This window comes from Oncorhynchus gorbuscha, linkage group LG09 (assembly GCF_021184085.1).
Source record: "Oncorhynchus gorbuscha isolate QuinsamMale2020 ecotype Even-year linkage group LG09, OgorEven_v1.0, whole genome shotgun sequence".
Lineage (NCBI taxonomy): Eukaryota > Metazoa > Chordata > Actinopteri > Salmoniformes > Salmonidae > Oncorhynchus > Oncorhynchus gorbuscha.
The window spans coordinates 1,830,616-1,851,705 of NC_060181.1; the positions used below are offsets into that span (position 1 = coordinate 1,830,616).

At 45.1% G+C, this 21,090-nt stretch overlaps 22 non-coding genes across 22 annotated transcripts; all 22 read right to left on the minus strand.

Annotated features, from left to right (window-relative positions):
• Window positions 1-1,083: 1,083 nt before the first annotated feature.
• Window positions 1,084-1,169, minus strand: trnay-gua. The gene is given in 2 exon segments: window positions 1,084-1,118; window positions 1,133-1,169. It is a non-coding gene; the product is annotated as a tRNA-Tyr (tRNA).
• Window positions 1,170-1,756: 587 nt separating this feature from the next.
• On the minus strand, window positions 1,757-1,843 carry trnay-gua. The gene is given in 2 exon segments: window positions 1,757-1,792; window positions 1,807-1,843. It is a non-coding gene; the product is annotated as a tRNA-Tyr (tRNA).
• A 613-nt stretch (window positions 1,844-2,456) lies between these two features.
• trnay-gua lies at window positions 2,457-2,543 on the minus strand. Its single transcript is given in 2 exon segments — window positions 2,457-2,492; window positions 2,507-2,543. It is a non-coding gene; the product is annotated as a tRNA-Tyr (tRNA).
• A 587-nt stretch (window positions 2,544-3,130) lies between these two features.
• trnay-gua lies at window positions 3,131-3,217 on the minus strand. The gene is given in 2 exon segments: window positions 3,131-3,166; window positions 3,181-3,217. It is a non-coding gene; the product is annotated as a tRNA-Tyr (tRNA).
• A 587-nt stretch (window positions 3,218-3,804) lies between these two features.
• Window positions 3,805-3,891, minus strand: trnay-gua. The gene is given in 2 exon segments: window positions 3,805-3,840; window positions 3,855-3,891. It is a non-coding gene; the product is annotated as a tRNA-Tyr (tRNA).
• Window positions 3,892-4,478: 587 nt separating this feature from the next.
• On the minus strand, window positions 4,479-4,565 carry trnay-gua. The gene is given in 2 exon segments: window positions 4,479-4,514; window positions 4,529-4,565. It is a non-coding gene; the product is annotated as a tRNA-Tyr (tRNA).
• Window positions 4,566-5,153: 588 nt separating this feature from the next.
• trnay-gua lies at window positions 5,154-5,240 on the minus strand. Its single transcript is given in 2 exon segments — window positions 5,154-5,189; window positions 5,204-5,240. It is a non-coding gene; the product is annotated as a tRNA-Tyr (tRNA).
• A 650-nt stretch (window positions 5,241-5,890) lies between these two features.
• On the minus strand, window positions 5,891-5,977 carry trnay-gua. The gene is given in 2 exon segments: window positions 5,891-5,926; window positions 5,941-5,977. It is a non-coding gene; the product is annotated as a tRNA-Tyr (tRNA).
• Window positions 5,978-6,566: 589 nt separating this feature from the next.
• Window positions 6,567-6,653, minus strand: trnay-gua. The gene is given in 2 exon segments: window positions 6,567-6,602; window positions 6,617-6,653. It is a non-coding gene; the product is annotated as a tRNA-Tyr (tRNA).
• Window positions 6,654-7,274: 621 nt separating this feature from the next.
• Window positions 7,275-7,361, minus strand: trnay-gua. Its single transcript is given in 2 exon segments — window positions 7,275-7,310; window positions 7,325-7,361. It is a non-coding gene; the product is annotated as a tRNA-Tyr (tRNA).
• Window positions 7,362-7,948: 587 nt separating this feature from the next.
• On the minus strand, window positions 7,949-8,034 carry trnay-gua. The gene is given in 2 exon segments: window positions 7,949-7,983; window positions 7,998-8,034. It is a non-coding gene; the product is annotated as a tRNA-Tyr (tRNA).
• Window positions 8,035-8,623: 589 nt separating this feature from the next.
• trnay-gua lies at window positions 8,624-8,710 on the minus strand. Its single transcript is given in 2 exon segments — window positions 8,624-8,659; window positions 8,674-8,710. It is a non-coding gene; the product is annotated as a tRNA-Tyr (tRNA).
• Window positions 8,711-9,298: 588 nt separating this feature from the next.
• On the minus strand, window positions 9,299-9,385 carry trnay-gua. Its single transcript is given in 2 exon segments — window positions 9,299-9,334; window positions 9,349-9,385. It is a non-coding gene; the product is annotated as a tRNA-Tyr (tRNA).
• Window positions 9,386-9,972: 587 nt separating this feature from the next.
• trnay-gua lies at window positions 9,973-10,059 on the minus strand. The gene is given in 2 exon segments: window positions 9,973-10,008; window positions 10,023-10,059. It is a non-coding gene; the product is annotated as a tRNA-Tyr (tRNA).
• Window positions 10,060-10,645: 586 nt separating this feature from the next.
• On the minus strand, window positions 10,646-10,732 carry trnay-gua. Its single transcript is given in 2 exon segments — window positions 10,646-10,681; window positions 10,696-10,732. It is a non-coding gene; the product is annotated as a tRNA-Tyr (tRNA).
• Window positions 10,733-11,328: 596 nt separating this feature from the next.
• Window positions 11,329-11,415, minus strand: trnay-gua. Its single transcript is given in 2 exon segments — window positions 11,329-11,364; window positions 11,379-11,415. It is a non-coding gene; the product is annotated as a tRNA-Tyr (tRNA).
• Window positions 11,416-12,675: 1,260 nt separating this feature from the next.
• Window positions 12,676-12,762, minus strand: trnay-gua. Its single transcript is given in 2 exon segments — window positions 12,676-12,711; window positions 12,726-12,762. It is a non-coding gene; the product is annotated as a tRNA-Tyr (tRNA).
• A 1,255-nt stretch (window positions 12,763-14,017) lies between these two features.
• Window positions 14,018-14,104, minus strand: trnay-gua. Its single transcript is given in 2 exon segments — window positions 14,018-14,053; window positions 14,068-14,104. It is a non-coding gene; the product is annotated as a tRNA-Tyr (tRNA).
• Window positions 14,105-14,692: 588 nt separating this feature from the next.
• On the minus strand, window positions 14,693-14,779 carry trnay-gua. The gene is given in 2 exon segments: window positions 14,693-14,728; window positions 14,743-14,779. It is a non-coding gene; the product is annotated as a tRNA-Tyr (tRNA).
• A 589-nt stretch (window positions 14,780-15,368) lies between these two features.
• trnay-gua lies at window positions 15,369-15,455 on the minus strand. Its single transcript is given in 2 exon segments — window positions 15,369-15,404; window positions 15,419-15,455. It is a non-coding gene; the product is annotated as a tRNA-Tyr (tRNA).
• Window positions 15,456-16,705: 1,250 nt separating this feature from the next.
• trnay-gua lies at window positions 16,706-16,792 on the minus strand. Its single transcript is given in 2 exon segments — window positions 16,706-16,741; window positions 16,756-16,792. It is a non-coding gene; the product is annotated as a tRNA-Tyr (tRNA).
• Window positions 16,793-17,380: 588 nt separating this feature from the next.
• trnay-gua lies at window positions 17,381-17,467 on the minus strand. The gene is given in 2 exon segments: window positions 17,381-17,416; window positions 17,431-17,467. It is a non-coding gene; the product is annotated as a tRNA-Tyr (tRNA).
• Between the last annotated feature and the right edge of the window lie 3,623 nt (window positions 17,468-21,090).

A 21,090-nucleotide genomic window follows, 5' to 3' on the forward strand; every position in this document is an offset into this window, starting at 1 on the left:
GACAAAAAGTGAGCCGAGGAAGAAAACGCTGTTTAGCCCCCTCACTGCGAAATGTCTTTTTCTCTCTCCCTTTTGGTCCAGTGGTTCAGATTCGGTTCTTTTACCACCGCGGCCTGGGTTTGATTCCCGCTCAGGGAATTACTTGATTTTGGGGAAACACTAGGCATGAGTCCAAAACTTGGTACAACTGCTGAAAAAGTTATACTCTTCTGAGTCAGCGACCTAAGGACTGTTGCAATCTCGAGAACTCTCTGCTGCTCTACCAACATTCCTTTCATAGGTCAACAAGTGAAGATTTCTTCTTGTCAAGCACATGTCAAGGTGCACTGCTGTCAAAAAGTTGGCGTAAACCACAAGAAAAAAGTACAATCCTTTGAGCCAGCGACCTAAGGATTACAGCAATTTCACCTACAGTCCTCCGCTCTACCAACTGAGCTATCAAAGGGTGACAAATACAGTCAAACGCCATTCCCTAGATGGTCAGAGGTTCGACAGAAGCATATGTTCCCTTTAAGAAATTAATCTGCTGAGTTTGGTGGTTTCTTGAAGCTGCTGAGGATTGCCCCCAGGTCTTCGTACGTTCAACTAATGCTCTATTCCACTGAGCTACATCCCCTTAGATTGCAAGTAGTTGCATTTGGGAATAGACAAAAAGTGAGCCGAGGAATAAAATCGTTGTTTAGCTCCCTCACTGCGAAATGTCTTTTTCTCTCTCCCTTTTGGTCCAGTGGTTCAGATTCGGTTCTTTTACCACCGCGGCCTGGGTTTGATTCCCGCTCAGGGAATTACTTGATTTTGGGGAAACACTAGGCATGAGTCCAAAACTTGGTACAACTGCTGAAAAAGTTATACTCTTCTGAGTAATATAATAATAATAATAATATATGCCATTTAGCAGACGGTTTTTCTGAGTCAGCGACCTAAGGACTGTTGCAATCTCGAGAACTCTCTGCTGCTCTACCAACATTCCTTTCATAGGTCAACAAGTGAAGATTTCTTCTCTCAGGGAAATATATTTTTGTCAAGCACATGTCAAGGTGCACTGCTGTCAAAAAGTTGGCGTAAACCACAAGAAAAGTACAATCCTTTGAGCGGATTTGAACCAGCGACCTAAGGATTACAGCAATTTCACCTACAGTCCTCCGCTCTACCAACTGAGCTATCAAAGGGTGACAAATACAGTCAAACGCCATTCCCTAGATGGTCAGAGGTTCGACAGAAGCATATGTTCCCTTTAAGAAATTAATCTGCTGAGTTTGGTGGTTTCTTGAAGCTGCTGAGGATTGCCCCCAGGTCTTCGTACGTTCAACTAATGCTCTATTCCTCTGAGCTACATCCCCTTAGATTGCAAGTAGTTGCATTTGGGAATAGACAAAAAGTGAGCCGAGGAAGAAAAACGCTGTTTAGCCCCCTCACTGCGAAATGTCTTTTCTCTCTCCCTTTTGGTCCAGTGGTTCAGATTCGGTTCTTTTACCACCGCGGCCTGGGTTTGATTCCCGCTCAGGGAATTACTTGATTTTGGGGAAACACTAGGCATAAGTCCAAAACGTGGTACAACTGCTGAAAAAGTTATACTCTTCTGAGTCAGCGACCTAAGGACTGTTGCAATCTCGAGAACTCTCTGCTGCTCTACCAACATTCCTTTCATAGGTCAACAAGTGAAGATTTCTTCCCTCAGGGAAATATATTTTTGTCAAGCACATGTCAAGGTGCACTGCTGTCAAAAAGTTGGCGTAAACCACAAGAAAAAGTACAATCCTTTGAGCCGGATTTGAACCAGCGACCTAAGGATTACAGCAATTTCACCTACAGTCCTCCGCTCTACCAACTGAGCTATCAAAGGGTGACAAATACAGTCAAACGCCATTCCCTAGATGGTCAGAGGTTCGACAGAAGCATATGTTCCCTTTAAGAAATTAATCTGCTGAGTTTGGTGGTTTCTTGAAGCTGCTGAGGATTGCCCCCAGGTCTTCGTACGTTCAACTAATGCTCTATTCCTCTGAGCTACATCCCCTTAGATTGCAAGTAGTTGCATTTGGGAATAGACAAAAAGTGAGCCGAGGAATAAAATCGCTGTTTAGCCCCTCACTGCGAAATGTCTTTTCTCTCTCCCTTTTGGTCCAGTGGTTCAGATTCGGTTCTTTTACCACCGCGGCCTGGGTTTGATTCCCGCTCAGGGAATTACTTGATTTTGGGGAAACACTAGGCATAAGTCCAAAACGTGGTACAACTGCTGAAAAAGTTATACTCTTCTGAGTAATATAATAATAATAATAATATATATTTCAGGACCTAAGGACTGTTGCAATCTCGAGAACTCTCTGCTGCTCTACCAACATTCCTTTCAAAGGTCAACAAGTGAAGATTTCTTCTCTCAGGGAAATATATTTTTGTCAAGCACATGTCAAGGTGCACTGCTGTCAAAAAGTTGGCGTAAACCACAAGAAAAAGTACAATCCTTTGAGCCGGATTTGAACCAGCGACCTAAGGATTACAGCAATTTCACCTACAGTCCTCCGCTCTACCAACTGAGCTATCAAAGGGTGACAAATACAGTCAAACGCCATTCCCCTAGATGGTCAGAGGTTCGACAGAAGCATATGTTCCCTTTAAGAAATTAATCTGCTGAGTTTGGTGGTTTCTTGAAGCTGCTGAGGATTGCCCCAGGTCTTCGTACGTTCAACTAATGCTCTATTCCTCTGAGCTACATCCCCTTAGATTGCAAGTAGTTGCATTTGGGAATAGACAAAAAGTGAGCCGAGGAAGAAAATCGCTGTTTAGCCCCTCACTGCGAAATGTCTTTTTCTCTCTCCCTTTTGGTCCAGTGGTTCAGATTCGGTTCTTTTACCACCGCGGCCTGGGTTTGATTCCCGCTCAGGGAATTACTTGATTTTGGGGAAACACTAGGCATAAGTCCAAAACGTGGTACAACTGCTGAAAAAGTTATACTCTTCTGAGTCAGCGACCTAAGGACTGTTGCAATCTCGAGAACTCTCTGCTGCTCTACCAACATTCCTTTCAAAGGTCAACAAGTGAAGATTTCTTCCCTCAGGGAAATATATTTTTGTCAAGCACATGTCAAGGTGCACTGCTGTCAAAAAGTTGGCGTAAACCACAAGAAAAAGTACAATCCTTTGAGCCGGATTTGAACCAGCGACCTAAGGATTACAGCAATTTCACCTACAGTCCTCCGCTCTACCAACTGAGCTATCAAAGGGTGACAAATACAGTCAAACGCCATTCCCTAGATGGTCAGAGGTTCGACAGAAGCATATGTTCCCTTTAAGAAATTAATCTGCTGAGTTTGGTGGTTTCTTGAAGCTGCTGAGGATTGCCCCCAGGTCTTCGTACGTTCAACTAATGCTCTATTCCTCTGAGCTACATCCCCTTAGATTGCAAGTAGTTGCATTTGGGAATAGACAAAAAGTGAGCCGAGGAAGAAAATCGCTGTTTAGCCCCTCACTGCGAAATGTCTTTTTCTCTCTCCCTTTTGGTCCAGTGGTTCAGATTCGGTTCTTTTACCACCGCGGCCTGGGTTTGATTCCCGCTCAGGGAATTACTTGATTTTGGGGAAACACTAGGCATAAGTCCAAAACGTGGTACAACTGCTGAAAAAGTTATACTCTTCTGAGTCAGCGACCTAAGGACTGTTGCAATCTCGAGAACTCTCTGCTGCTCTACCAACATTCCTTTCATAGGTCAACAAGTGAAGATTTCTTCTCTCAGGGAAATATATTTTTGTCAAGCACATGTCAAGGTGCACTGCTGTCAAAAAGTTGGCGTAAACCACAAGAAAAAGTACAATCCTTTGAGCCGGATTTGAACCAGCGACCTAAGGATTACAGCAATTTCACCTACAGTCCTCCGCTCTACCAACTGAGCTATCAAAGGGTGACAAATACAGTCAAACGCCATTCCCTAGATGGTCAGAGGTTCGACAGAAGCATATGTTCCCTTTAAGAAATTAATCTGCTGAGTTTGGTGGTTTCTTGAAGCTGCTGAGGATTGCCCCCAGGTCTTCGTACGTTCAACTAATGCTCTATTCCTCTGAGCTACATCCCCTTAGATTGCAAGTAGTTGCATTTGGGAATAGACAAAAAGTGAGCCGAGGAAGAAAATCGCTGTTTAGCTCCCTCACTGCGAAATGTCTTTTTCTCTCTCCCTTTTGGTCCAGTGGTTCAGATTCGGTTCTTTTACCACCGCGGCCTGGGTTTGATTCCCGCTCAGGGAATTACTTGATTTTGGGGAAACACTAGGCATAAGTCCAAAACTTGGTACAACTGCTGAAAAGTTATACTCTTCTGAGTCAGCGACCTAAGGACTGTTGCAATCTCGAGAACTCTCTGCTGCTCTACCAACATTCCTTTCATAGGTCAACAAGTGAAGATTTCTTCTCTCAGGGAAATATATTTTTGTCAAGCACATGTCAAGGTGCACTGCTGTCAAAAAGTTGGCGTAAACCACAAGAAAAAGTACAATCCTTTGAGCCGGATTTGAACCAGCGACCTAAGGATTACAGCAATTTCACCTACAGTCCTCCGCTCTACCAACTGAGCTATCAAAGGGTGACAAATGCAGTCAAACGCCATCCCCTAGATGGTCAGAGGTTCGACAGAAGCATATGTTCCCTTTAAGAAATTAATCTGCTGAGTTTGGTGGTTTCTTGAAGCTGCTGAGGATTGCCCCCAGGTCTTCGTACGTTCAACTAATGCTCTATTCCTCTGAGCTACATCCCCTTAGATTGCAAGTAGTTGCATTTGGGAATAGACAAAAAGTGAGCCGAGGAAGAAAAACGCTGTTTAGCCCCCTCACTGCGAAATGTCTTTTTCTCTCTCCCTTTTGGTCCAGTGGTTCAGATTCGGTTCTTTTACCACCGCGGCCTGGGTTTGATTCCCGCTCAGGGAATTACTTGATTTTGGGGAAACACTAGGCATGAGTCCAAAACTTGGTACAACTGCTGAAAAAGTTATACTCTTCTGAGTCAGCGACCTAAGGACTGTTGCAATCTCGAGAACTCTCTGCTGCTCTACCAACATTCCTTTCATAGGTCAACAAGTGAAGATTTCTTCTCTCAGGGAAATATATTTTTGTCAAGCACATGTCAAGGTGCACTGCTGTCAAAAAGTTGGCGTAAACCACAAGAAAAAGTACAATCCTTTGAGCCGGATTTGAACCAGCGACCTAAGGATTACAGCAATTTCACCTACAGTCCTCCGCTCTACCAACTGAGCTATCAAAGGGTGACAAATACAGTCAAACGCCATTCCCTAGATGGTCAGAGGTTCGACAGAAGCATATGTTCCCTTTAAGAAATTAATCTGCTGAGTTTGGTGGTTTCTTGAAGCTGCTGAGGATTGCCCCCAGGTCTTCGTACGTTCAACTAATGCTCTATTCCACTGAGCTACATCCCCTTAGATTGCAAGTAGTTGCATTTGGGAATAGACAAAAAGTGAGCCGAGGAATAAAATCGTTGTTTAGCTCCCTCACTGCGAAATGTCTTTTTCTCTCTCCCTTTTGGTCCAGTGGTTCAGATTCGGTTCTTTTACCACCGCGGCCTGGGTTTGATTCCCGCTCAGGGAATTACTTGATTTTGGGGAAACACTAGGCATGAGTCCAAAACTTGGTACAACTGCTGAAAAAGTTATACTCTTCTGAGTAATATAATAATAATAATAATATATGCCATTTAGCAGACGGTTTTATCCAAAGCGACTTGAGTCAGCGACCTAAGGACTGTTGCAATCTCGAGAACTCTCTGCTGCTCTACCAACATTCCTTTCATAGGTCAACAAGTGAAGATTTCTTCTCTCAGGGAAATATATTTTTGTCAAGCACATGTCAAGGTGCACTGCTGTCAAAAAGTTGGCGTAAACCACAAGAAAAAGTACAATCCTTTGAGCCGGATTTGAACCAGCGACCTAAGGATTACAGCAATTTCACCTACAGTCCTCCGCTCTACCAACTGAGCTATCAAAGGGTGACAAATGCAGTCAAACGCCATCCCCTAGATGGTCAGAGGTTCGACAGAAGCATATGTTCCCTTTAAGAAATTAATCTGCTGAGTTTGGTGGTTTCTTGAAGCTGCTGAGGATTGCCCCCAGGTCTTCGTACGTTCAACTAATGCTCTATTCCTCTGAGCTACATCCCCTTAGATTGCAAGTAGTTGCATTTGGGAATAGACAAAAAGTGAGCCGAGGAAGAAAAACGCTGTTTAGCCCCCTCACTGCGAAATGTCTTTTTCTCTCTCCCTTTTGGTCCAGTGGTTCAGATTCGGTTCTTTTACCACCGCGGCCTGGGTTTGATTCCCGCTCAGGGAATTACTTGATTTTGGGGAAACACTAGGCATAAGTCCAAAACGTGGTACAACTGCTGAAAAAGTTATACTCTTCTGAGTCAGCGACCTAAGGACTGTTGCAATCTCGAGAACTCTCTGCTGCTCTACCAACATTCCTTTCATAGGTCAACAAGTGAAGATTTCTTCTCTCAGGGAAATATATTTTTTGTCAAGCACATGTCAAGGTGCACTGCTGTCAAAAAGTTGGCGTAAACCACAAGAAAAAGTACAATCCTTTGAGCCGGATTTGAACCAGCGACCTAAGGATTACAGCAATTTCACCTACAGTCCTCCGCTCTACCAACTGAGCTATCAAAGGGTGACAAATACAGTCAAACGCCATCCCCTAGATGGTCAGAGGTTCGACAGAAGCATATGTTCCCTTTAAGAAATTAATCTGCTGAGTTTGGTGGTTTCTTGAAGCTGCTGAGGATTGCCCCCAGGTCTTCGTACGTTCAACTAATGCTCTATTCCACTGAGCTACATCCCCTTAGATTGCAAGTAGTTGCATTTGGGAATAGACAAAAAGTGAGCCGAGGAATAAAACGCTGTTTAGCCCCTCACTGCGAAATGTCTTTTTCTCTCTCCCTTTTGGTCCAGTGGTTCAGATTCGGTTCTTTTACCACCGCGGCCTGGGTTTGATTCCCGCTCAGGGAATTACTTGATTTTGGGGAAACACTAGGCATGAGTCCAAAACTTGGTACAACTGAAAAAGTTACTGCTGTAATATAATAAAAAATAATATATGCCATTTCGGTTTTTCTGAGTCAGCGACCTAAGGACTGTTGCAATCTCGAGAACTCTCTGCTGCTCTACCAACATTCCTTTCATAGGTCAACAAGTGAAGATTTCTTCTCTCAGGGAAATATATTTTTTGTCAAGCACATGTCAAGGTGCACTGCTGTCAAAAAGTTGGCGTAAACCACAAGAAAAAGTACAATCCTTTGAGCCGGATTTGAACCAGCGACCTAAGGATTACAGCAATTTCACCTACAGTCCTCCGCTCTACCAACTGAGCTATCAAAGGGTGACAAATGCAGTCAAACGCCATCCCTAGATGGTCAGAGGTTCGACAGAAGCATATGTTCCCTTTAAGAAATTAATCTGCTGAGTTTGGTGGTTTCTTGAAGCTGCTGAGGATTGCCCCCAGGTCTTCGTACGTTCAACTAATGCTCTATTCCTCTGAGCTACATCCCCTTAGATTGCAAGTAGTTGCATTTGGGAATAGACAAAAAGTGAGCCGAGGAAGAAAAACGCTGTTTAGCCCCCTCACTGCGAAATGTCTTTTTCTCTCTCCCTTTTGGTCCAGTGGTTCAGATTCGGTTCTTTTACCACCGCGGCCTGGGTTTGATTCCCGCTCAGGGAATTACTTGATTTTGGGGAAACACTAGGCATGAGTCCAAAACTTGGTACAACTGCTGAAAAAGTTATACTCTTCTGAGTCAGCGACCTAAGGACTGTTGCAATCTCGAGAACTCTCTGCTGCTCTACCAACATTCCTTTCATAGGTCAACAAGTGAAGATTTCTTCTCTCAGGGAAATATATTTTTGTCAAGCACATGTCAAGGTGCACTGCTGTCAAAAAGTTGGCGTAAACCACAAGAAAAAGTACAATCCTTTGAGCGGATTTGAACCAGCGACCTAAGGATTACAGCAATTTCACCTACAGTCCTCCGCTCTACCAACTGAGCTATCAAAGGGTGACAAATACAGTCAAACGCCATTCCCTAGATGGTCAGAGGTTCGACAGAAGCATATGTTCCCTTTAAGAAATTAATCTGCTGAGTTTGGTGGTTTCTTGAAGCTGCTGAGGATTGCCCCCAGGTCTTCGTACGTTCAACTAATGCTCTATTCCACTGAGCTACATCCCCTTAGATTGCAAGTAGTTGCATTTGGGAATAGACAAAAAGTGAGCCGAGGAAGAAAAATCGCTGTTTAGCCCCCTCACTGCGAAATGTCTTTTTCTCTCTCCCTTTTGGTCCAGTGGTTCAGATTCGGTTCTTTTACCACCGCGGCCTGGGTTTGATTCCCGCTCAGGGAATTACTTGATTTTGGGGAAACACTAGGCATGAGTCCAAAACTTGGTACAACTGCTGAAAAAGTTATACTCTTCTGAGTCAGCGACCTAAGGACTGTTGCAATCTCGAGAACTCTCTGCTGCTCTACCAACATTCCTTTCATAGGTCAACAAGTGAAGATTTCTTCTCTCAGGGAAATATATTTTTGTCAAGCACATGTCAAGGTGCACTGCTGTCAAAAAGTTGGCGTAAACCACAAGAAAAAGTACAATCCTTTGAGCCGGATTTGAACCAGCGACCTAAGGATTACAGCAATTTCACCTACAGTCCTCCGCTCTACCAACTGAGCTATCAAAGGGTGACAAATGCAGTCAAACGCCATCCCCTAGATGGTCAGAGGTTCGACAGAAGCATATGTTCCCTTTAAGAAATTAATCTGCTGAGTTTGGTGGTTTCTTGAAGCTGCTGAGGATTGCCCCCAGGTCTTCGTACGTTCAACTAATGCTCTATTCCTCTGAGCTACATCCCCTTAGATTGCAAGTAGTTGCATTTGGGAATAGACAAAAAGTGAGCCGAGGAAGAAAAATCGCTGTTTAGCCCCCTCACTGCGAAATGTCTTTTTCTCTCTCCCTTTTGGTCCAGTGGTTCAGATTCGGTTCTTTTACCACCGCGGCCTGGGTTTGATTCCCGCTCAGGGAATTACTTGATTTTGGGAAACACTAGGCATGAGTCCAAAACTTGGTACAACTGCTGAAAAAGTTATACTCTTCTGAGTCAGCGACCTAAGGACTGTTGCAATCTCGAGAACTCTCTGCTGCTCTACCAACATTCCTTTCATAGGTCAACAAGTGAAGATTTCTTCTCTCAGGGAAATATATTTTTGTCAAGCACATGTCAAGGTGCACTGCTGTCAAAAAGTTGGCGTAAACCACAAGAAAAAGTACAATCCTTTGAGCCGGATTTGAACCAGCGACCTAAGGATTACAGCAATTTCACCTACAGTCCTCCGCTCTACCAACTGAGCTATCAAAGGGTGACAAATACAGTCAAACGCCATTCCCTAGATGGTCAGAGGTTCGACAGAAGCATATGTTCCCTTTAAGAAATTAATCTGCTGAGTTTGGTGGTTTCTTGAAGCTGCTGAGGATTGCCCCCAGGTCTTCGTACGTTCAACTAATGCTCTATTCCTCTGAGCTACATCCCCTTAGATTGCAAGTAGTTGCATTTGGGAATAGACAAAAAGTGAGCCGAGGAATAAAATCGCTGTTTAGCCCCTCACTGCGAAATGTCTTTTTCTCTCTCCCTTTTGGTCCAGTGGTTCAGATTCGGTTCTTTTACCACCGCGGCCTGGGTTTGATTCCCGCTCAGGGAATTACTTGATTTTGGGGAAACACTAGGCATAAGTCCAAAACGTGGTACAACTGCTGAAAAAGTTATACTCTTCTGAGTCAGCGACCTAAGGACTGTTGCAATCTCGAGAACTCTCTGCTGCTCTACCAACATTCCTTTCATAGGTCAACAAGTGAAGATTTCTTCTCTCAGGGAAATATATTTTTGTCAAGCACATGTCAAGGTGCACTGCTGTCAAAAAGTTGGCGTAAACCACAAGAAAAAGTACAATCCTTTGAGCCGGATTTGAACCAGCGACCTAAGGATTACAGCAATTTCACCTACAGTCCTCCGCTCTACCAACTGAGCTATCAAAGGGTGACAAATGCAGTCAAACGCCATCCCTAGATGGTCAGAGGTTCGACAGAAGCATATGTTCCCTTTAAGAAATTAATCTGCTGAGTTTGGTGGTTTCTTGAAGCTGCTGAGGATTGCCCCCAGGTCTTCGTACGTTCAACTAATGCTCTATTCCTCTGAGCTACATCCCCTTAGATTGCAAGTAGTTGCATTTGGGAATAGACAAAAAGTGAGCCGAGGAAGAAAAACGCTGTTTAGCCCCTCACTGCGAAATGTCTTTTTCTCTCTCCCTTTTGGTCCAGTGGTTCAGATTCGGTTCTTTTACCACCGCGGCCTGGGTTTGATTCCCGCTCAGGGAATTACTTGATTTTGGGGAAACACTAGGCATAAGTCCAAAACGTGGTACAACTGCTGAAAAAGTTATACTCTTCTGAGTCAGCGACCTAAGGACTGTTGCAATCTCGAGAACTCTCTGCTGCTCTACCAACATTCCTTTCATAGGTCAACAAGTGAAGATTTCTTCTCTCAGGGAAATATATTTTTGTCAAGCACATGTCAAGGTGCACTGCTGTCAAAAAGTTGGCGTAAACCACAAGAAAAAGTACAATCCTTTGAGCCGGATTTGAACCAGCGACCTAAGGATTACAGCAATTTCACCTACAGTCCTCCGCTCTACCAACTGAGCTATCAAAGGGTGACAAATGCAGTCAAACGCCATCCCCTAGATGGTCAGAGGTTCGACAGAAGCATATGTTCCCTTTAAGAAATTAATCTGCTGAGTTTGGTGGTTTCTTGAAGCTGCTGAGGATTGCCCCCAGGTCTTCGTACGTTCAACTAATGCTCTATTCCTCTGAGCTACATCCCCTTAGATTGCAAGTAGTTGCATTTGGGAATAGACAAAAAGTGAGCCGAGGAATAAAATCGCTGTTTAGCCCCCTCACTGCGAAATGTCTTTTTCTCTCTCCCTTTTGGTCCAGTGGTTCAGATTCGGTTCTTTTACCACCGCGGCCTGGGTTTGATTCCCGCTCAGGGAATTACTTGATTTTGGGGAAACACTAGGCATGAGTCCAAAACTTGGTACAACTGCTGAAAAAGTTATACATTTCGGTTTTTCTGAGTCAGCGACCTAAGGACTGTTGCAATCTCGAGAACTCTCTGCTGCTCTACCAACATTCCTTTCATAGGTCAACAAGTGAAGATTTCTTCTCTCAGGGAAATATATTTTTGTCAAGCACATGTCAAGGTGCACTGCTGTCAAAAAGTTGGCGTAAACCACAAGAAAAAGTACAATCCTTTGAGCCGGATTTGAACCAGCGACCTAAGGATTACAGCAATTTCACCTACAGTCCTCCGCTCTACCAACTGAGCTATCAAAGGGTGACAAATGCAGTCAAACGCCATCCCCTAGATGGTCAGAGGTTCGACAGAAGCATATGTTCCCTTTAAGAAATTAATCTGCTGAGTTTGGTGGTTTCTTGAAGCTGCTGAGGATTGCCCCCAGGTCTTCGTACGTTCAACTAATGCTCTATTCCTCTGAGCTACATCCCCTTAGATTGCAAGTAGTTGCATTTGGGAATAGACAAAAAGTGAGCCGAGGAAGAAAAACGCTGTTTAGCCCCCTCACTGCGAAATGTCTTTTTCTCTCTCCCTTTTGGTCCAGTGGTTCAGATTCGGTTCTTTTACCACCGCGGCCTGGGTTTGATTCCCGCTCAGGGAATTACTTGATTTTGGGGAAACACTAGGCATGAGTCCAAAACTTGGTACAACTGCTGAAAAAGTTATACTCTTCTGAGTCAGCGACCTAAGGACTGTTGCAATCTCGAGAACTCTCTGCTGCTCTACCAACATTCCTTTCATAGGTCAACAAGTGAAGATTTCTTCTCTCAGGGAAATATATTTTTGTCAAGCACATGTCAAGGTGCACTGCTGTCAAAAAGTTGGCGTAAACCACAAGAAAAAGTACAATCCTTTGAGCCGGATTTGCCAGCGACCTAAGGATTACAGCAATTTCACCTACAGTCCTCCGCTCTACCAACTGAGCTATCAAAGGGTGACAAATACAGTCAAACGCCATTCCCTAGATGGTCAGAGGTTCGACAGAAGCATATGTTCCCTTTAAGAAATTAATCTGCTGAGTTTGGTGGTTTCTTGAAGCTGCTGAGGATTGCCCCCAGGTCTTCGTACGTTCAACTAATGCTCTATTCCACTGAGCTACATCCCCTTAGATTGCAAGTAGTTGCATTTGGGAATAGACAAAAAGTGAGCCGAGGAAGAAAAACGCTGTTTAGCCCCTCACTGCGAAATGTCTTTTTTCTCTCCCTTTTGGTCCAGTGGTTCAGATTCGGTTCTTTTACCACCGCGGCCTGGGTTTGATTCCCGCTCAGGGAATTACTTGATTTTGGGGAAACACTAGGCATGAGTCCAAAACTTGGTACAACTGCTGAAAAAGTTATACTCTTCTGAGTCAGCGACCTAAGGACTGTTGCAATCTCGAGAACTCTCTGCTGCTCTACCAACATTCCTTTCATAGGTCAACAAGTGAAGATTTCTTCTCTCAGGGAAATATATTTTTCGTCAAGCACATGTCAAGGTGCACTGCTGTCAAAAAGTTGGCGTAAACCACAAGAAAAAGTACAATCCTTTGAGCCGGATTTGAACCAGCGACCTAAGGATTACAGCAATTTCACCTACAGTCCTCCGCTCTACCAACTGAGCTATCAAAGGGTGACAAATGCAGTCAAACGCCATCCCTAGATGGTCAGAGGTTCGACAGAAGCATATGTTCCCTTTAAGAAATTAATCTGCTGAGTTTGGTGGTTTCTTGAAGCTGCTGAGGATTGCCCCCAGGTCTTCGTACGTTCAACTAATGCTCTATTCCTCTGAGCTACATCCCCTTAGATTGCAAGTAGTTGCATTTGGGAATAGACAAAAAGTGAGCCGAGGAAGAAAAACGCTGTTTAGCCCCCTCACTGCGAAATGTCTTTTTCTCTCTCCCTTTTGGTCCAGTGGTTCAGATTCGGTTCTTTTACCACCGCGGCCTGGGTTTGATTCCCGCTCAGGGAATTACTTGATTTTGGGGAAACACTAGGCATGAGTCCAAAACTTGGTACAACTGCTGAAAAAGTTATACTCTTCTGAGTCAGCGACCTAAGGACTGTTGCAATCTCGAGAACTCTCTGCTGCTCTACCAACATTCCTTTCATAGGTCAACAAGTGAAGATTTCTTCTCTCAGGGAAATATATTTTTGTCAAGCACATGTCAAGGTGCACTGCTGTCAAAAAGTTGGCGTAAACCACAAGAAAAAGTACAATCCTTTGATTTGAACCAGCGACCTAAGGATTACAGCAATTTCACCTACAGTCCTCCGCTCTACCAACTGAGCTATCAAAGGGTGACAAATACAGTCAAACGCCATTCCCTAGATGGTCAGAGGTTCGACAGAAGCATATGTTCCCTTTAAGAAATTAATCTGCTGAGTTTGGTGGTTTCTTGAAGCTGCTGAGGATTGCCCCCAGGTCTTCGTACGTTCAACTAATGCTCTATTCCTCTGAGCTACATCCCCTTAGATTGCAAGTAGTTGCATTTGGGAATAGACAAAAAGTGAGCCGAGGAATAAAATCGCTGTTTAGCCCCCTCACTGCGAAATGTCTTTTCTCTCTCCCTTTTGGTCCAGTGGTTCAGATTCGGTTCTTTTACCACCGCGGCCTGGGTTTGATTCCCGCTCAGGGAATTACTTGATTTTGGGGAAACACTAGGCATGAGTCCAAAACTTGGTACAACTGCTGAAAAAGTTATACTCTTCTGAGTCAGCGACCTAAGGACTGTTGCAATCTCGAGAACTCTCTGCTGCTCTACCAACATTCCTTTCATAGGTCAACAAGTGAAGATTTCTTCTCTCAGGGAAATATATTTTTGTCAAGCACATGTCAAGGTGCACTGCTGTCAAAAAGTTGGCGTAAACCACAAGAAAAAGTACAATCCTTTGAGCCGGATTTGAACCAGCGACCTAAGGATTACAGCAATTTCACCTACAGTCCTCCGCTCTACCAACTGAGCTATCAAAGGGTGACAAATGCAGTCAAACGCCATCCCCTAGATGGTCAGAGGTTCGACAGAAGCATATGTTCCCTTTAAGAAATTAATCTGCTGAGTTTGGTGGTTTCTTGAAGCTGCTGAGGATTGCCCCCAGGTCTTCGTACGTTCAACTAATGCTCTATTCCTCTGAGCTACATCCCCTTAGATTGCAAGTAGTTGCATTTGGGAATAGACAAAAAGTGAGCCGAGGAAGAAAAACGCTGTTTAGCCCCCTCACTGCGAAATGTCTTTTTCTCTCTCCCTTTTGGTCCAGTGGTTCAGATTCGGTTCTTTTACCACCGCGGCCTGGGTTTGATTCCCGCTCAGGGAATTACTTGATTTTGGGGAAACACTAGGCATAAGTCCAAAACGTGGTACAACTGCTGAAAAAGTTATACTCTTCTGAGTCAGCGACCTAAGGACTGTTGCAATCTCGAGAACTCTCTGCTGCTCTACCAACATTCCTTTCATAGGTCAACAAGTGAAGATTTCTTCTCTCAGGGAAATATATTTTTGTCAAGCACATGTCAAGGTGCACTGCTGTCAAAAAGTTGGCGTAAACCACAAGAAAAAGTACAATCCTTTGAGCCGGATTTGAACCAGCGACCTAAGGATTACAGCAATTTCACCTACAGTCCTCCGCTCTACCAACTGAGCTATCAAAGGGTGACAAATACAGTCAAACGCCATCCCCTAGATGGTCAGAGGTTCGACAGAAGCATATGTTCCCTTTAAGAAATTAATCTGCTGAGTTTGGTGGTTTCTTGAAGCTGCTGAGGATTGCCCCCAGGTCTTCGTACGTTCAACTAATGCTCTATTCCACTGAGCTACATCCCCTTAGATTGCAAGTAGTTGCATTTGGGAATAGACAAAAAGTGAGCCGAGGAATAAAATCGTTGTTTAGCTCCCTCACTGCGAAATGTCTTTTTCTCTCTCCCTTTTGGTCCAGTGGTTCAGATTCGGTTCTTTTACCACCGCGGCCTGGGTTTGATTCCCGCTCAGGGAATTACTTGATTTTGGGGAAACACTAGGCATGAGTCCAAAACTTGGTACAACTGCTGAAAAAGTTATACTCTTCTGAGTCAGCGACCTAAGGACTGTTGCAATCTCGAGAACTCTCTGCTGCTCTACCAACATTCCTTTCATAGGTCAACAAGTGAAGATTTCTTCTCTCAGGGAAATATATTTTTTGTCAAGCACATGTCAAGGTGCACTGCTGTCAAAAAGTTGGCGTAAACCACAAGAAAAAGTACAATCCTTTGAGCCGGATTTGAACCAGCGACCTAAGGATTACAGCAATTTCACCTACAGTCCTCCGCTCTACCAACTGAGCTATCAAAGGGTGACAAATACAGTCAAACGCCATTCCTAGATGGTCAGAGGTTCGACAGAAGCATATGTTCCCTTTAAGAAATTAATCTGCTGAGTTTGGTGGTTTCTTGAAGCTGCTGAGGATTGCCCCCAGGTCTTCGTACGTTCAACTAATGCTCTATTCCACTGAGCTACATCCCCTTAGATTGCAAGTAGTTGCATTTGGGAATAGACAAAAAGTGAGCCGAGGAAGAAAAACGCTGTTTAGCCCCTCACTGCGAAATGTCTTTTTCTCTCTCCCTTTTGGTCCAGTGGTTCAGATTCGGTTCTTTTACCACCGCGGCCTGGGTTTGATTCCCGCTCAGGGAATTACTTGATTTTGGGGAAACACTAGGCATGAGTCCAAAACTTGGTACAACTGCTGAAAAAGTTATACTCTTCTGAGTCAGCGACCTAAGGACTGTTGCAATCTCGAGAACTCTCTGCTGCTCTACCAACATTCCTTTCATAGGTCAACAAGTGAAGATTTCTTCTCTCAGGGAAATATATTTTTGTCAAGCACATGTCAAGGTGCACTGCTGTCAAAAAGTTGGCGTAAACCACAAGAAAAAGTACAATCCTTTGAGCCAGCGACCTAAGGATTACAGCAATTTCACCTACAGTCCTCCGCTCTACCAACTGAGCTATCAAAGGGTGACAAATACAGTCAAACGCCATTCCCTAGATGGTCAGAGGTTCGACAGAAGCATATGTTCCCTTTAAGAAATTAATCTGCTGAGTTTGGTGGTTTCTTGAAGCTGCTGAGGATTGCCCCCAGGTCTTCGTACGTTCAACTAATGCTCTATTCCACTGAGCTACATCCCCTTAGATTGCAAGTAGTTGCATTTGGGAATAGACAAAAAGTGAGCCGAGGAAGAAAAATGCTGTTTAGCCCCCTCACTGCGAAATGTCTTTTTCTCTCTCCCTTTTGGTCCAGTGGTTCAGATTCGGTTCTTTTACCACCGCGGCCTGGGTTTGATTCCCGCTCAGGGAATTACTTGATTTTGGGGAAACACTAGGCATGAGTCCAAAACTTGGTACAACTGCTGAAAAAGTTATACTCTTCTGAGTCAGCGACCTAAGGACTGTTGCAATCTCGAGAACTCTCTGCTGCTCTACCAACATTCCTTTCATAGGTCAACAAGTGAAGATTTCTTCTCTCAGGGAAATATATTTTTGTCAAGCACATGTCAAGGTGCACTGCTGTCAAAAAGTTGGCGTAAACCACAAGAAAAAGTACAATCCTTTGAGCCGGATTTGAACCAGCGACCTAAGGATTACAGCAATTTCACCTACAGTCCTCCGCTCTACCAACTGAGCTATCAAAGGGTGACAAATGCAGTCAAACGCCATCCCCTAGATGGTCAGAGGTTCGACAGAAGCATATGTTCCCTTTAAGAAATTAATCTGCTGAGTTTGGTGGTTTCTTGAAGCTGCTGAGGATTGCCCCCAGGTCTTCGTACGTTCAACTAATGCTCTATTCCTCTGAGCTACATCCCCTTAGATTGCAAGTAGTTGCATTTGGGAATAGACAAAAAGTGAGCCGAGGAAGAAAAACGCTGTTTAGCCCCCTCACTGCGAAATGTCTTTTTCTCTCTCCCTTTTGGTCCAGTGGTTCAGATTCGGTTCTTTTACCACCGCGGCCTGGGTTTGATTCCCGCTCAGGGAATTACTTGATTTTGGGGAAACACTAGGCATAAGTCCAAAACTTGGTACAACTGCTGAAAAAGTTATACTCTTCTGAGTCAGCGACCTAAGGACTGTTGCAATCTCGAGAACTCTCTGCTGCTCTACCAACATTCCTTTCATAGGTCAACAAGTGAAGATTTCTTCTCTCAGGGAAATATATTTTTGTCAAGCACATGTCAAGGTGCACTGCTGTCAAAAAGTTGGCGTAAACCACAAGAAAAAGTACAATCCTTTGAGCCGGATTTGAACCAGCGACCTAAGGATTACAGCAATTTCACCTACAGTCCTCCGCTCTACCAACTGAGCTATCAAAGGGTGACAAATACAGTCAAACGCCATCCCCTAGATGGTCAGAGGTTCGACAGAAGCATATGTTCCCTTTAAGAAATTAATCTGCTGAGTTTGGTGGTTTCTTGAAGCTGCTGAGGATTGCCCCCAGGTCTTTGTACGTTCAACTAATGCTCTATTCCACTGAGCTACATCCCCTTTCTTGTGGAATTCTGTTTTTTGTTCTTGTTTGTTTGTTTTTGAGTATCTTTTGAGGCTTTTTGTGCTTTACCTTCCACCTTGTGGATTTACCTTTTTGTCTTGGAGGATTACCTTTGTTCTTGTGGAATTCCTTTTGAGGTTGTCATGTTTGTCATTTATTATCATGTCTTGTCCCTGTGCTCCCCATTCTGTTCGTTTCCCTCTGCTGGTCTTATTGGGTTCTTTCCCTCTTTCTATCCCTCTCTCTCCCCCTCCCCTCTCACTCTCTCGCTCTCTCTTCTCTCTATCGTTCCGTTCCTGCTCCCAGCTGTTCCTATTCCCCTAATCATCATTTAGTCTTCCCACACCTGTTCCCGATCCTTTCCCCTGATTAGAGTCCCTATTTATTCCTTTGTGTTCCGTTCCTGTCCCGTCGGTTCCTTGTTTAGTATTCACCATGCTGTGATTGCGTTTCGCCCTGTCCTGTCGTGTTTTTGCTGTGATTGTGTATCGCCCTGTCCTGTCGTGTTTTTGCCTTCATCAGATGCTGCGTGTGAGCAGGTGTCTCTGTCTACTACGGCCTGCGCCTACCCGAAGCGACCTGCAGTCTGTGGCCGCTTCTCCAGTTATTCCCCTCTACAGACTAGAGGATTTCTGTTATTCCCTGTTTGGACTTAAATAAACTCTGTTTCTGTTAAGTCGCTTTTGGGTCCTCTTTCACCTGCATGACAGAAGGAACCGACCAAGGAATGGACCCAGCGACTTCAGACGCTCGTTACACTGCCGTCGAGATCCAAGGAGCCATGCTCGGCAGACACGAGCAGGAATTGTCTGCTGCTCGCCATGCCGTGGAGAACCTGGCCGCTCAGGTTTCCGACCTCTCTGGACAGTTCCAGAGTCTACGTCTCGTGCCACCTGTTACTTCCTGGCCTGCCGAGCCTCCAGAACCTAGGGTTAATAACCCACCTTGCTACTCCGGGCAGCCCACTGAGTGCCGCTCCTTTCTCACGCAGTGTGAGATTGTGTTCTCTCTCCAACCCAACACATACTCTAGAGAGAGAGCTCGGGTTGCTTACGTCATTTCACTCCTTACTGGCCGGGCTCGAGAATGGGGCACAGCTATCTGGGAGGCAAGGGCTGATTGCTCTAACAAATTCCAGAACTTTAAAGAGGAGATGATTCGGGTTTTTGACCGTTCAGTTTTTGGTGGGGAGGCTTCTAGGGCCCTGGCTTCCTTATGCCAAGGTGAACGGTCCATAACGGATTATTCTATTGAGTTTCGCACTCTTGCTGCCTCTAGTGAGTGGAACGAGCCGGCGCTGCTCGCTCGTTTTCTGGAGGGACTCCACGCAGTGGTTAAGGATGAGATTCTCTCCCGGGAGGTTCCTTCAGATGTGGACTCTTTGATTGCTCTCGCCATCCGCATAGAACGACGGGTAGATCTTCGTCACCGGGCTCGTGGAAGAGAGCTCGCATCAACGGTGTTTCCCTGCTCCGCATCGCAACCATCTCCCTCCTCTGGCTTTGAGACTGAGCCCATGCAGCTGGGAGGATTCGCATCTCGAATAAGGAGAGGGAACGGAGGATCACCAACCGCCTGTGCCTCTATTGCGGAGTTGCTGGACATTTTGTTAATTCATGTCCAGTAAAAGCCAGAGCTCATCTGTAAGCGGAGGGCTACAGGTGAGCGCAACTACTCAAGTCTCTCCATCAAAGTCCTGTACTACTTTGTCGGTCCACCTACGCTGGACCGGTTCGGGTGCTACATGTAGTGCCTTGATAGACTCTGGGGCTGAGGGTTGTTTCATGGACGAAGCATGGGTTCGGAAACATGACATTCCTTTCAGAGAGTTAGAGAAGCCTACGCCCATGTTTGCCTTAGATGGTAGTCATCTTCCCAGTATCAGATTTGAGACACTACCTTTAACCCTCACAGTATCTGGTAACCACAGTGAGACTATTTCTTTTTTGATTTTCCGTTCACCGTTTACACCTGTTGTTTTGGGTCATCCCTGGCTAGTATGTCATAATCCTTCTATTAATTGGTCTAGTAATTCTATCCTATCCTGGAACGTTTCTTGTCATGTGAAGTGTTTAATGTCTGCCATCCCTCCCGTTTCTTCTGTCCCTACTTCTCAGGAGGAACCTGGCGATTTGACAGGAGTGCCGGAGGAATATCATGATCTGCGCACGGTCTTCAGTCGGTCCCGAGCCAACTCCCTTCCTCCTCACCGGTCGTATGATTGTAGTATTGATCTCCTTCCGGGGACCACTCCTCCTCGAGGTAGACTATACTCTCTGTCGGCTCCCGAACGTAAGGCTCTCGAGGATTATTTGTCTGTGTCTCTTGACGCCGGTACCATAGTGCCTTCTTCTTCTCCGGCCGGGGCGGGGTTCTTTTTGTTAAGAAGAAGGACGGTACTCTGCGCCCTGCGTGGATTATCGAGGGCTGAATGACATAACGGTTAAGAATCGTTATCCGCTTCCCCTTATGTCATCAGCCTTCGAGATTCTGCAGGGAGCCAGGTGCTTTACTAAGTTGGACCTTCGTAACGCTTACCATCTCGTGCGCATCAGAGAGGGGACGAGTGGAAAACGGCGTTTAACACTCCGTTAGGGCATTTTGAGTACCGGGTTCTGCCGTTCGGTCTCGCCAATGCGCCAGCTGTTTTTCAGGCATTAGTTAATGATGTTCTGAGAGACATGCTGAACATTTTTGTTTTTGTCTATCTTGACGATATCCTGATTTTTTTCTCCGTCACTCGAGATTCATGTTCAGCACGTTCGACGTGTTCTACAGCGCCTTTTAGAGAATTGTCTCTACGTAAAGGCTGAGAAGTGCTCTTTTCATGTCTCCTCCGTTACTTTTCTCGGTTCCGTTATTTCCGCTGAAGGCATTCAGATGGATTCCGCTAAGGTCCAAGCTGTCAGTGATTGGCCCGTTCCAAGGTCACGTGTCGAGTTGCAGCGCTTTTTAGGTTTCGCTAATTTCTATCGGCGTTTCATTCGTAATTTCGGTCAAGTTGCTGCCCCTCTCACAGCTCTTACTTCTGTCAAGACGTGTTTTAAGTGGTCCGGTTCCGCCCAGGAGCTTTTGATCTTCTAAAAGAACGTTTTACGTCCGCTCCTATCCTCGTTACTCCTGACGTCACTAGACAATTCATTGTCGAGGTTGACGCTTCAGAGGTAGGCGTGGGAGCCATTCTATCCCAGCGCTTCCAGTCTGACGATAAGGTTCATCCTTGCGCTTATTTTTCTCATCGCCTGTCGCCATCTGAGCGCAACTATGATGTGGGTAACCGTGAACTGCTCGCCATCCGCTTAGCCCTAGGCGAATGGCGACAGTGGTTGGAGGGGGCGACCGTTCCTTTTGTCGTTTGGACAGACCATAAGAACCTTGAGTACATCCGTTCTGCCAAACGACTTAATGCCCGTCAAGCTCGTTGGGCGTTGTTTTTCGCTCGTTTCGA